The sequence below is a fragment of the Jaculus jaculus genome, chromosome 12, assembly GCF_020740685.1.
Source record: "Jaculus jaculus isolate mJacJac1 chromosome 12, mJacJac1.mat.Y.cur, whole genome shotgun sequence".
Lineage (NCBI taxonomy): Eukaryota > Metazoa > Chordata > Mammalia > Rodentia > Dipodidae > Jaculus > Jaculus jaculus.
Genome location: NC_059113.1, coordinates 89,955,542 through 89,970,102, shown reverse-complemented (window position 1 = coordinate 89,970,102; position 14,561 = coordinate 89,955,542). Strand labels below are relative to the sequence as shown.

Here is a 14,561-nt window from a genome sequence, read left to right as displayed (position 1 = left end):
ACAGAGCCACGCTCTTTGAAGAAGCTCAGAAGCCAAAAGAGTGGAGAGATGGCTGGGGGAACAGCTCAGTGGTTAAAGGTGCTGGCTTGCAAAGCCTGATGGCCTGGGTTCAATTCCCCAGTACCCATGTGGAGCCAGATGCACAAAGTGGAGAGTGCGTCTGGAGCTCATTCGCAGAGGCATCCAGAGAAAGCAAAAGGCCTTGTTCTCTGTGGCTGCTACTCTTATGTTTTGTTCCTCCCCTTCTTCTCCTTCTTTCATTCTTCCTACTCCTCCCTTCTCTTTTTTCTACTCTTCCTCCTATTCCTCTTCTTCTTTCTCTCCTTTCCTGTCCCTCTCCCCTTTTTGTCTTTCTCACTCTCTTCCTTCTGCGTGAGAGTACATCATAAGAAGATAGCCATCTTCAAGGCTTTAGCAAAGGAAGCCTCACCAGAAATAGCTGGCTTCTTGTTCCTGAAGCTGTTCACCTCCAAAACTGGACTGTACAAAATATGGTAGTCTGTGATAGTGGCCACAGCTCGCTAGTACGGAGAGCTATCCCTGCCCCCGGATGGATATCGTATCAGCTAGTATAAGTGATCTGTCCTTAAACCTTCCTGTCAGAAGGCAAAGCTATGATGGAGAGAAGTGTAAGTTTTGTTTTAAGTGTTTATCTCAGGAAAGCTGGATGGATTTCCCTCAAATCAAAACTGGATCCCTTACCAGAGGAGTAAGGTGATCAGATATGACAGACTTTGAGAACAAGGGAAGGAACCAAGTGGACAGAAAGAAATTCAACTCACCACCCCCAGAGGGCCAGTGCAGAGATCATAAGTACGTAGACATGCCACTGTCCTCGAGGTCACCCTTCCCCAAGTACGTTGATCCTCCTAGAGAGAAGACATCAGTCTCTTAGCTTCGAAGGAAAACAGCTAACTACAGAAGATAGCGCGGGAGAAATCTGTCCCTTTGGCCCCATCCATCTTTTCAACCTGTAAACTTCCAATAGCTAGAACCAGAAGGTGGCTAAAAGGCATGCAAATTGGAGGTTGTGCCCTCCTTTTCCTATTGATCCCAAAGGTCTAACTTGAGTTGGGAGAACATTGATATGAGTTTATCGAAATGAGACTTGGGCTGGAGATATGGCTTAGCAATTATGGCGCTTGCCTCTGAAGACAACGGAACCAGGTTTGATTCTCCATGTTCCACATATGCCAGGTGCACAAGGTGGCACATGTGTCTGGAGTCCGTCTGCAGTGGCTAGAAGCCCTGGTTTGTCTATTTTCTCTCTCTCTCTCTCTTTTTCTGCCTGTCTGTCTCTCTCAAATAAATAATTAAAAATTAAATACAATATTTAAAAAATATGAGACTCAAATAAATAAAGTGGCTCCTCCCTATCCACAGAGCATTGTTTCCAAGATCCCACATGGATCCTGGAAATCCAAGGATCCTCAAGTCACTTGTATAAAATGGAATAGACTTGCATTCAACATATGTATTCTCCTGCATACTTGAAATTATCTCCATATTATTTGCAACATCCAATATAAGGTAAGTGCTATGTTACAGTGACATTGTATTGTTTAGGGTACAATGACAAGTAAAGAAGTATCTACATGATGAGTATAGAAGCAACCATCACTGGTCGACCCATGTGATGCACCCAAGGTGATTATTTCTACAGGTGAGGAAACTATGGATACAGAAAGCTAGAGCTAACGGTAATCAAAAATGACAGAGCACAGCCAGACATGGTGGTGCATGCCTTTAATCCCAGCACCCAGCATACAGAGGTAGAAGCATTGCTGTGAGTTCAAGGTCACCTGAGACTAGTTAGTGAATTCCAGGTCAGCCTGGGCTACAGTGAGACTGTACCTTAAAAAAACAAAACAAACAACAACAACAACAAAAAAGAGCACCATATGATCTATCTGACCTTTTTCAGAGTGATAGCTACAAATGCATTAGGAGGATAAGAGTTCCAGAAAATCTCAGAGCTAGCGTAAATGGGCCTTAATTACCTCATCCTAAGGAGGGAAACAAAAGGGCCTTTGTTCAGAAAAGATTGTTATGTTGTACATATTGCAGAAAAGTTATTATGTTGTTTGCTTCCACTCTTTATTGTCTAGCTTATTACCTGTGAAGTTTCATTTTAACAATCCCTTTTTTGATCTGTTACTTTTCAAAAGAATAAGTAAAGTAATAATGATCTGTGTTGAAAGAACATATTACTAATGGTTTTGAGAAAAAAAGTGACTTCATATCAATTTAAGAACTTCTTTTTCTCCTTTGTATTTTCTCCTCATTATGGTTGTATAACTGCCAATTTTTTGATAAACTTGGACAAAGACCCAAGGCTTGGGAGTAATGAGCCTATGGGGTTCTAAGTCTACAGTCCAAACTCTTCCTCTCTCCCACATCATTGTGGAGACCAAAATTATCCAGTTATTGAGTCATGGAACTTTTTCTTTTCCATATCTGGTACATTTGATAAGATTTGTGTTGGGAATATCCTTCTGAAAACATAAATGAAGATCGCCAGATCATGTTACAATCTAGCTATTGAAATTTCTCATGAACTTTTCCTATAACAAAATGGTAGAAACAACCTAAAATCCATCAATAAGGGATTGATTAAATAAATTGTGTTATGATGGGCTGATTATTCATCCATGCAAAAGAAAAAGAGATCCATTTAATACTAGTATAAAACTGTCAAGGTGTGTTTTTAAGCATAAACAATGTTTCCTCAGCAGTATGCTTTTTTAAAAAATTTTTTAGCAGTATGTTTTTTAAAAGTGGAAGTATTAGATATTTATGTATAATTTTCCTATGTGCAGTGTGTTTGTCAGAGAATGCACTAGAAAATAATAACTCTGGGTATACCTATAGAAGGAAATTGCAAAATAATTTATACCCATTGAAGTATAAGCCATGGAATTTTATCTATCTAAAGATTAAATATGAAAACAAACATTACAATATTAGACAGTGGGTATTTCAACACTTTTTAAATAATATATGTAAAGGCAAAGAAAATTGCAATATCTTCTATAAAGTTACCTTGACTAAGAGGGATTTAATGACAGATGCCATACCTCATTCATTAAGCATGCCCAAAACCTGGCATAGTATCCCATCCAAAGGAACCAGCAAAAATTTTCAGTTGACTCTTACTGCTTCCAAAATAGTAACAATTTTTTTTTTGTTGTTGTTGTTTTGTTTTTGGATTTTCGAGCTAAATTCTCACTCTGGCTCAGGCTGACCTGGAATTCACTATGTAGTCTCAGGGTGGCCTTGAACTCTCGGCAATCCTCCTAGCTCTGCCTCCTGAGTACTGGGATTAAAGGCGTACGCCACCACACCCAGCAGTAACAAATTTGTAACAGATTTTTGTGTGTGTGTGAAAACAAAAACAACCCTCTAGAAATCAAAGAAGACTATACCTTCTATAAGTATGTTTATTTGATCTTTTCGTTTCCTTTTATTTGCCTATATTCTGCAACATGTTGTAAGTAGCCAGAGATGAATGTTTGCATACAGTGATCTTGATGTCCGTGTGTCTAGTTAAACTGCTTTAAGTCAAATAAACTGAAACCAGAGATTCACTTCCTCACTTGAGCCAACCACATTTCAAGGGATGAAAAGCCACATGTAATTAGTGGCTGGATGTTGGGTAAGCAGGAATAAAATGGTTTCATCCCTGGGGAGGGGGCTGTTGGGTACCACTGATCTATGTGACGCACAGAACTTGCCTTCAGAGTGCTCTGGGTTTGAAGTCTGACAGCCACTAACTAGACATAAGATTTTTGCAAGTTAATTAGTTTCTCAGGGCCTACATTCTTTTCATGTGTGCAATGAAAAAAAAAAGGCAATACCCACCTCACAAGGTCATTGTAAAATGTAAGGAACTCATTCATGCAGGTTGCATAAAACAGTCCTTGACACACAGTGGACACTCAAAACCATTATCTCTTGATGAAAAATTATTCCCACTGTGAAGGTAACACCTCAGCATAAGCCAGTCATGTCATCCCTCACAACCCGGCTATCATTACCCTCCCACAGGACTGACAAGAAAAGAGGGGGCCATTAATATCCACATAATCTAGTTCGGTGCTATTAAACTACCAATTTTCAATGACTACAGCCCATAGTAATTCTTGCCCCAGTAAAGTCTTGCCATAAGAAAAATGTCACCTGAACGAAACATATACTAGGGAAGTGGTTGATTGACATTCTGGTATACGCTGCTTATGGAACCCAAGATGAAGAGGAAATCATTTTGTATATTATGGGTTGCAACATTAGAAGGTATTCCTGTGGATAGGATTTTAAAATTCTACCCAGAAGAACGCTGCCAAATATTTGCAGGAAAGAGGGCAAGTGTAGCCCAGCAGAACTCAAGAGTCAGTTCAGGTAAGATTTTTAAAGGTAGTGAAGCTGAGATAGATTTTAAGGGACACCAAAAACCCAGTGGGGCTGAAGAGATGGATGAGCAGTTAAGGTGCTTACCTATAAAGCCTAAAGACCCGATTTGATTCTCCAGTACCAACACGCAAGGTGGTGCACAAGAATGGAGTTCGTTTGCAGTGGCTGGAGGTCCTGGTGTACCCATTCTTTCTGTCTGTCTCTCTTCTCCCTATCTCTCCCTGCTTGCAAATAAATAAAGAAAAATCTTTTTTATATATTTTTGTTTATTTATTTCAGAAAGTAAGAGAGAGATAGAGAGAATGGGCATGCCAGGGCCTCCAGTCTCTGCAAACAAGCAACAGATGCGTGCACCCCCTTGTGAATCTACCTAACTTGGGTCCTGGAGAATCAAACCTGGGTCCTTGGGCTTTTTAGGCAAGCACCTTAATTGCTAAGCCATCCCTCCAGCCCAAGAAAAATCTTTTTTAAAAAACATAGTGTTGGAAGAGCTGTAGGTGGGAAAGAATGATAAGGAATCACAGCAATTAAAGGAATAGGACAGAAGGGAAGGAAAACCTGAGAGCACTGCATCTTCAAGAATAAATGTTTTCTTTCAACTCAATAAGCCAAGACCTACCTTGTAGATGCCAGCCTAAATCTAGCTAGGCTTGAATTTAGTATTTGCAAGTTTGGAACCCCTTTATTCTTTTATAAAATATCTTCATATCATAGTGATGATTACACATTATATGTCATTTTAAACTTTAGAAATATATGTGTATATATATATATATATATATTTCTAAAAAATATATATATATATTTTAGAAATATATGTGGAAGGCTTGGGGAGATGAGTCAGCGACAAAAAGTATTTTACTTTCAAAGTCTCCAGTGTGGACTTGATTCCCCAACACACTCAAGTAAAGCCAGAAGCACAAAGTGTTGCAAGCACTTGGTGTTAGTTTGCAGCAAGTGATAAGAGACCCTGACACACATACATGCATGCATACATATAAATAACTTTTAAAAATAGAAATACATGTGCAAAGCTCTTTTAAATACTTTCAGAACTTTCACTTGCAGTTAAAGATGACACACACCCCCAAACTTGAAATTCACAAAAAAGTTCCCAGGTATGCATCTAAAATGGTTGCTCTTTTCATCCATACTTTCCGTTATTTATATAAAAAGTGAATATAAAATTCTTCTTCACCATAAAAAAATCAGTCAATCATCACTAAACAATTTTCCAGTACTGCCATTATAGATAATTGTTTAACTATTACAATGCACACTGTGATTTATAACAGTCATAAAGGCACCAATCTCTGTGTGATCGCTCAGCATTGCCACGGAAGATGTACCTCATCTGTTGTCTCAGGAAATACCATATGACAATTGTAATGATGTATTTTTTCCTATTACCTGCTGATAATATCCTATCAGTGGAAATGACAGCTTAATGATATAGCACATCTCCTGCTGGCAAATAACTAGATTCAAACATTTCTATAGCTTCCCACTAAGCCCTTGCAGAAGTGATGTGATCGCCACAACCATCAGACATCACCAGGTTAAGTAAAGCAATCTAGGACCAAGCTGACATTTTATTAATTACTGATGCACATTTGATCACATCATCCCTTGGTCCCAATTCTGTCTACAGATACTCTCACCAGCACTAGCCTCTATTGTCCCAGCCATCAATTTTCCATGCTGATCAGACCTCAGACATCTCCCATTCCAAACACTTGACTTTTTTTTTTTAAATGAAAGGCATAAAGCATCGTTCATTGCATCTCTGAATCACCAGGGTGGCCACAAAATTACTGCGGTATTCCTAAATGTCTGATTTTTTTTTTTTTTTTTTTTAAGCAGTGTGTGTCAGGCTCCTTCTTGATGAGTCAACGAAGCTCCTCACGGCAAACCATCAGTGCTCAGAGAACTACATAGAGCCAGGCTGTTAAAATTAAGAAAGTTTATTTGGCCATTAGCAGGGTTTGAACTGCTGAGTTGTTCCAGAATGAGCCTCATGGCCCGGCGGCTGCTACACTTCCTCTTCCTCAGCAGCGCAGCAGACCTTGTTCACTCTAGTGATCATCTGAGACAGACCATCTGTCCATGGGAGAGGGGACTTGGCGGTAGACCTTTCTTCTCCTTCAATGACCTCATTAACTAGTCTCATTTAAGTACTGGTTATCATCTGTACAATTATTAATCTAGAAAATAGCATCAAATTCCTACTGTGGGTTTCCATTCTTCTTTCTAAATTCTTATTTTCATGTTTCTATGCTTGATATCAGTTCTCTCATGCTCATCAGCTTTAGTGGAAAGAAAATGGGCTTTCCAGATGACGTTAAATACCACCACGTACCCTGTGGGAGCACATGCTTGTTACATGCCAATGTTTTAACCCATTCCACAAAATGTGCTCCACATAGGATTCTGAAGGAGGCTATAGTTTGTTTTGTTCTCTAAGACATCTGGTTCTTCTACAGTTTACCTTTATTTTGTTATTTTATTTATTTATTTATTTTACTGTTTTTTTCTTTTGAGTGGGGCACTGAAGGATATAACAGATAGTGGATAATTTGTTTCCTTTCATTAGGAAAATCTCTAAATAAAGAAGCTTGCACTACTAAGTGACAAATTTACTAAAAAAAAAAATCTATATCTATATCATCTATATCTATATCTATATCTATATCTATCTATATCTATATCTATCTATATCTATCTATCTATCTATATATATATAGATATTTAACAGATATGTAGGGGGTTATTGTTTGGAAACAATCAATTCCTGCAAAGTCCTCAGGCAAGGAAGGCTTGATTTCCGATGAAAACAGTGTTCAGGTGTGGAACTTCAGGAGAAGCATTTGGATCAGGAGGACCCTGCTTTCAGAAATAGGTTACTCCATTAATGGATTCAAGATATTAACAAATCATTGGGAATTGTGGAAAGCGGGTCTTAGCTAGGGGAAGTGGAAGGATCCTTTTATGTCTCCGACTTCTTCCTGTTCTGTTCTTTAGTTCCTAAGCTGCCATGTGGTGAACAGCTCTATTCCAATCTACACTTTGCAAAGTTCTTTGCTCTATTTCAGCACAGGCATGAAAACAATGCAGTTCCCAATCTTGGACATTATCCTCTGAAACTCTGAGTCAAAATCCTTTCTCCTATTAAACAGTTTGCCTCAGCTGTTTACCATAGTAACAAAAAAATTAGCACATAGTCTGGGAAGATGGCTCATTGCTTAAAGATGCTTGCTTATAAAGCCCCCAAAACCCAGGTTAAGTTCCTCAATACTCATATAAAGCCAGGTGCGCAAAGTAGTGCATGCATCTGGAGTTCATTTGCAGTGGGAGGAATCCCTGGTATACCTATTCACTCTTTTTTTCCCTCTCTCTTTCTCTCTTTTACTTTCTGTTAAATAAATAAATAAACAAGCATATTTTTAAAATTAGCATGGTCTGGGCTAGAGACGTGGCTCAGCAGTTAAGGCACTTGCCTGCAAAACCTAAGGACCCATGACTCTCCAGTTCTCTACATGTACAAGGTGCCACATGTGTCTGGAGTTTGTTTGCAGTGGCTAGAGATCCTGGTGAGGCCATTCTCTTTCGCTATCTGCTTCTCTCTCTCTCTCTCTCATAAATAAATAAATTATTTTAAAATAAAAATTATCATAGTCTTATAGAATATATATCACATCTAAGTTAGACTATGACTTACAAAATTAAATTATCTCCATATAGGCATTGAGCATAGTTTCTACGTGAACATCAATTGGTATATCCCCACTACTAGCTGATATCACAAACATTATGCACTCTCTTTGAAGGTGCTGTGCAAACAAAGGAGGAGTTTACCATCATCTTTTTTTTTTTACTATACTCATATTCAGCTTACCACTTTTCCATTCCATTTATTATTAAAATGCTATAATTTCCAAAAATTGTTGCTCACATAACAATGCAATTGAAGACTCTGATGACATTTGGAATCTCACTAAACTCAACAGAACCATGGAATTGACCACAAGCCAAGAAACTTGGATGCTGGTCTTGGTTCTGCCTTTGAACATCTACGTGACCTCAATGAGGTGTGTCTCTAACACTCAGCTACATTATTTTAAAAATAAGATTAAAATGAGGTAAGTCCCTTCCAGAGCCTTAGTACCACACAGAATGATCACATTTGATATCTTGGCACATACTTACTCTATTCATGTTTTGTTCTTCCTCAGGATCACCAGATCTCACAACCTTAGAATTAGCTCTAATCATCTCAAATTTCCATAAGAGAAAGTTCACAGGTATGAAATGGGTTACACAATGAAGCAAAATTGGTGGCTAACAGTATATGTTGCTTTCCCATTTTAATTGCAAAGATTTCACTGATTGAACAGGAATGTCTACATTATGCCACTTCTCCATTTTAAAACCAGTTCCAAGATGGATCTAACTTATCCCCAATATCTGGTATTACAATATGTTTGAGGCTTGCAACTCTACATTGGTTAGTCATTTGCAAAGGGAAATTAGTAGTATAATTTGAGTTCTTCATTTTATATATTAGAATTAGCTGTCTTATAGCACTACTACCATAAACATGCTACAACATTGCGCTTGTTTAAATGGATGTCCCCCAGTAGATACAAGAATTTATTAAAGCTTATAATTTAGATCTGTAGCACCCTGGCTGGAGGGGTATCACTGTGGGTGGATCCTAGAGTCCAGCCCAAGGGCATATCTGAATTCTAACCTAAGATGTGCAAAGTGCCAGAGATCTGCATGGGTTCCTGAAGTGAGCTTGCTTGTGTTAAAATGCTGTGGCCTTTGGCTTTTCTCCCTGCAATGACCAGTGAAAGAAGGCCAGCTTCTTCTGCCATTATGGAAATTCCCCTTGATCTATAAGCTTCAATAAATCCTTTTTTCTTTCCATAAACTATGTCTGGTCTGAAGAATTACCCCAGCAGTATGAGGCCAGCTGCTATAGACATTATGCTGCTCTACATGATTTCCAAGTAGCTACTTTTGGGATGAATACCAGTAACTGCTCCAGAGATATTCTCTTCATTCTAACTTGCTGTCGATCAGGTAGTCCTCTTCTACCTGGAAGGAATGGGAAGATGGAAGTTTCACAGTCTCCTTCCATCCTTTGGCTAAGACTCCACAGTCATGTTTGCACCATTTGGCACACTGTAAGTATTCCATCAAAATGTACCAATACTGTCATCTTTGTCTTCAGCAGTTCTATTTAAGATTGTACTGATGCATTGATCCTGGTCACCTGGCAAAAACTGAAAGAATATTTGGAGGGCTGAAGAAATGGCTGAACAGTTCAGGCGTTTGTCTGCAAAGCCTAATGACCTTGGTTTGATTCCCCAGTATCCATGTAAAGCCAAATTCACTAAATGGTGCATGCATCTGGAGTTTGTTTTTAGTGGCTAGAGGCCCTGGCATGCCCATTTCTCTCTCTCTCTCTCTCTCTCTCTCTCTCTCTCTCTCTCTCTCTCTTTCTCTCTCTCTCTCTCTGTGCCCCCTTGAAAGTAAATAAAATATTTTTTAAAAGAATATTTTCCTGCATTCTTATGCCAGTACCATGCTGTTTTTATTACTATGACTTTGTAATATAGTTTTAGATCAGGTTTCTGATGCCTCCAAAGGTATTTCTCTTGCTGAGGATATGCTTGGATATCTGAGGCCTTCTGCTAGGAGGAGGGGTTAGGACATGGATGAGCCAAACAATGGCACCAACTTGACTGTACTCACTGAGTACAAAACTAATTATTAAAAAAGAAAATAAGAAAAAAGAATATTTTCACCTTTTTGTATTCAACTTTAAGATTTAACGTAGCTATTTTTCAGGCATAAAGTCCTCTAATTTTGGAGAACACTGGTGTGAGTAACTATAAGAACAAACTGTGAAAATGAACTGGAAATATTTCTTATGGACTTTACAAACAACTTTTCTGAGATCACTGCTGTGAGATGCTGAATTCCTAACTTGTAACTTGCTCAAGCGTTAATATTACAACCATGCAATCTGCCCACTTGAAGCAATATGAGTAGGTTTGCTGTGCTTTGGTGTACCTTTGGCCTGAACAGCACGGAATGATCAATGTGATTGATAGGCAAAGCTTAGAGATGTTGACTGATCGTAAAGAAAAGCTCTTTGCCCAGTTTCCACAGTGTCCTGAATGAACCTCATCTCAGAGCACACACACCTGCCTAAGGAATGTTGACCACAGTGTTGAAAACAACAAGGTCGGTAACTCTGGGCCCACAGATCTGTGGAGGGCAGCAGAGGGGTTTAGCCGGACTGCTCTTGTGATCAGAGTGTGTGTGTGTTCTGGGGTCAGCAGAGCCCAGTGGGTCATAAACCTAAATCACTTCCTTTAACAAAACGCTTAAGATTTATCCAAAGTTGGAATTCCTTCCCCTTTCATTGTACTGGCTTTAGGATGTTCAGTAAAACTGACAAGGAGTGCAGAGGAAGCCAGAGCCACGGGACATCAGAACAGCAAAGACAGCAGACATGGCACATTTACTAATGGCTTAAAGGAAACCTATTCAGCTACTTCTGTCCTCAGGCTGCTGCTAAAAGCAGTTTTCCCACCCCCCCGGGTAGAAACTTCAAAGGTTAAATATATTTAGCAGGCTTTGCTCATAGAAGCAGTTTGCCTACTTCTGGATAGGAAAACTCTAGGACTTAGTCTTTTATATTTTTAATTATTATTTACTTATTTGAAAGAGAGAAACAAAAAGAGGCAGATAGAGAGAATGGGGCCACCAGGGCCTTTAGCCACTATAAACAAATTCCAGATGCATGTGCCGCCATGTGCATCTGGCTCATGTGGATACTGGGGAAATGAACCTGCATCCTTAGACTGACAGGCAAGCACCTTAACTGCTAAGCCATCTCTCCAGCCCCAAAGGTAGTCTTTTAAATTCAGGGCTATGCCCCCAAAACAAGGCAAATTCCATTCATTCCTATTCCCCAAAGAGCTTTGTGTTGGGTTTTTTCCCCACTACTAAAAGTACAAAGAAACTCTCTGGTACACAGTCATCCATATCGCCCTCAAACATTTCACTACAGAGAGTCTGCTCATGCTATGGAAGGTTGCATGGGTTATTGTCCTATTGTGTTTTGTTATGCTACCTAAAGATTAATTTAGTATTTAAATTTTTTTATTAAAAAGATCTGTCTGGCCACCTTATGGAACTCCCTTGTATGTCTTAGTGGATTGCTGTTTTATATAGCTTTCATTTATAAATAATACTAATTTTATCTCCTCTCTTTAATATGCTTGTTACTAGTGGTTACCAATGAGGACAACTTGCAAGGCAGTCACCTCGATGTGAAGAATTCAGGCTCTATTACACAGGGGGCCCATATTCAGAGAATCCAAAAAGTTGGGCACATTAAGGGGAGATCAGAGTTCGAACTCCTCTTCCCCCACTTGCTAATTGTAAGGCTTGAGCACATCACCTCACTGCTTGATGCTTTGGTTTACACATTGGAAAATTAACTGTCATGACTTGGGAAAGCTTACTTAAGGTAAACTGTTCAGCATTATGGGGGAGATTAAATACTAATTATTGAAATATTTACTGAATGAAGTCTTGGAGATTTATAGAACTACTCCCAGAGCAAGCATTTGCAGAGAACACTGGAGCAGATATTCCTCAAAAGGAAGAGCCAGAATCATGTCAGGAGGAGGAGATTCTAGGTGAATTAGTGCACCTCTAATAAAGGCAGCATGTCCTACTGGCAAGCTATGGAAGAAAACATGGTGGATTTAGAGGGCCATCATTCAACACAAGGGACACTCAACTCTTCATATACAAGTATTGGTTGCTCTGCTAGATAATAAGTCCCTGAAGATGGTTGCTTCTTCATATTTCTCACAACACCTGGTAGAGAGTTTGCAATATCCAAAAGGATGATAAAACATGCACTGTTGTTAAATAGAATCTCTGGTTTGCACCACATTTTCCAAGGCTAAAATCCTGGGCTTGAAATCCATATTTCATAAATTATAGCAGGAGAGATTTTAAAAGGCCAAAATTTGTATGACAAGTACTTTAATGCCATGTCAAATAAACTATCAGAGTAACCATGTCTCATGTTTAGGAATTTCTTTTTTTAATTGTTTTGTAATGTATTTAATGTATATTGATCATATTCATCCCAATACCTTTTCTTCTCCCTCTCCCCCTCTGTTGAATGCTTTCTGCTCCCCTTTAGTTTACCTTCCCCTTCCATATGTCATTTTTTTATGGCCCCCTTTTTTATGTGTGTGACTTTAATTATGGTTGCCTACATGAGTACAAAGGAAGTATGATTATTTTCTGAAACATGAACACCTTAGCAGGGACTACACTGCTGAAGAAAACGTCTTATTTCCTCCCTAAGCAACCATTAACTGCCAATAGCTCCTCAGGGAAGGTGGAGCCTTTAGAAACCCTCCCTTACCTGAGACAGAATGTTGACAGTGCACAGTCTCCTGAAGGACTTGGGCAGAAAACCACAGCTGCCCTGAGTTCGTAAATACAAGGAGGGGCCATGTCAATTCCAGAAGGCAGGATTCTAAACACTGCCCCTCTTTCCCCGGCTTTTAACTCCTCTTCCTTGATTTTACTGACACTTGGTGGGGGGTGATATAGAAGTCTCCTTTCCAATAGAACATTCAATCATCATTAATTCTTAGCTCTTTGACCAGATCAATGTTTCTCCCATAACCAATGCCAATTGAAGAAAAAACAAAAAAAAAGTTTCTTGGATGAAAGCTGAGAACAGCACTAATCTATCGGAATAAATGCAAAAAATTAGCAAGCAGTTTGATAGACATAACATGTCTGCTTATCAAAACAACAGTAGTAGCTTTCCCACGAGGGTCTATGACTTCGCCAGCCTTGGGATTCAGCCCAGATTTACAGTACTAGACATGAGTTCCCCACTGAAGAGTAGGCTTCAAATCCAGTCAGAAAGCGGGTAGTTACCCCCATGACAGTCATTCAAGTATTGCAACAGTGGGGACATCTTATCTGGCAGGTCAGTAGTATAGCATGCCGGGTTGTCCATAGCTGAGTTGAATTGTTCATTACTTTTCTCCCCCAAGCAGTCTGCGCAGAACCTTCTGGCACTATGAAATCTCAATTTCTTCACAAGCAGCAAGAACTAGGATATGCTTTATAAGAGTAGAATCTAAAAGTATAAAATGTAGATTTTTTTTAAATCTGCTATTTGAGATCAGATTTTGAAGTGACACAATATGCCATAATAATGTTAGAGCTACATATTTAATGTCTCGGATTCTCAGTAGAAAAGGCACTAAATAAATTACATGCCAACAAGACATCCATTTTCATAAGCATGTCTCACCTTTTTGTGCTATTAAAATCATCATTTCTAAAATAATTGGCAAATAGAATTAAGAAAGCAAAAGGACTTTGATGGAATTTAAAGAGCAGGGTGTGTCAGGTTTCAATTTCCTTTCATTTGCCACAGCTTTTGCTGTGGAATTGTAGAACTTACCCACTATGCAATCAAAATGGCACAGAATAAGAAACAGCCCTAGTTTAATTTTGTCCTGTTTTTTCTTTAGATCTAAAAAATTCTCCTAATAATAAATTCTCCTAATAATAAATACATAAGGAAAGCTTATTTCCCTTCCTAACCCTGAAAATAAGAGAAATGTTGGGAAGAAGTTCCCCAAAGCCACATGATATGATTGAGAAAAACTTGGTTTGAATCAAATCCAGACAAACACCTTTTCTCAGACCTTTATTTTGGCAACAAGAATAGGATAAGATTGGGAGGCAAGATAACAGGCCTTCAAGGATGCACCATTTCCTACCTCCACGCCTTCTTACTCCACTATCACAGCTTTCACCATGCTGTGTACCACACTGATCCTTACATGGAGGAAAGGTTGCATGAAGATACAATATATCACACACTGCTAGAGAAGTGCTTATCAAGTGGCAAGGACACAAAAGAAGGCTCTGTTTCCAGGAGCAAGAGAGGAAAGTGGGTTAAAGTAGTTTTTCATGGAAAACTTCATATAGGCAGTGACTGTTTAAAAGTGGACATGGGGGCTGGAGAGATGGCTTAGCCGTTAAGCGCTTGCCTGTGAAGCCTAAGGACCCCGGTTCGA

At 39.0% G+C, this 14,561-nt stretch overlaps 1 protein-coding gene across 10 annotated transcripts in view; it reads right to left on the bottom strand.

Moving 5' to 3' along the window:
- The window catches only part of Il15 (interleukin 15), an 85,936-nt gene that overhangs the window by 56,929 nt on the left and 14,446 nt on the right, over positions 1-14,561 (bottom strand). For 6 of the 10 annotated variants that reach the window (XM_045131521.1, XM_045131523.1, XM_045131525.1 and 3 more), the window contains one exon: positions 783-869. The exons of the other annotated variants lie outside the window; for them this stretch is intronic. The gene's annotated coding sequence lies outside the window, so the exon portion shown is untranslated. The remainder of the gene's footprint in view (positions 1-782; positions 870-14,561) is intronic. 10 annotated transcript variants of the gene reach the window in all.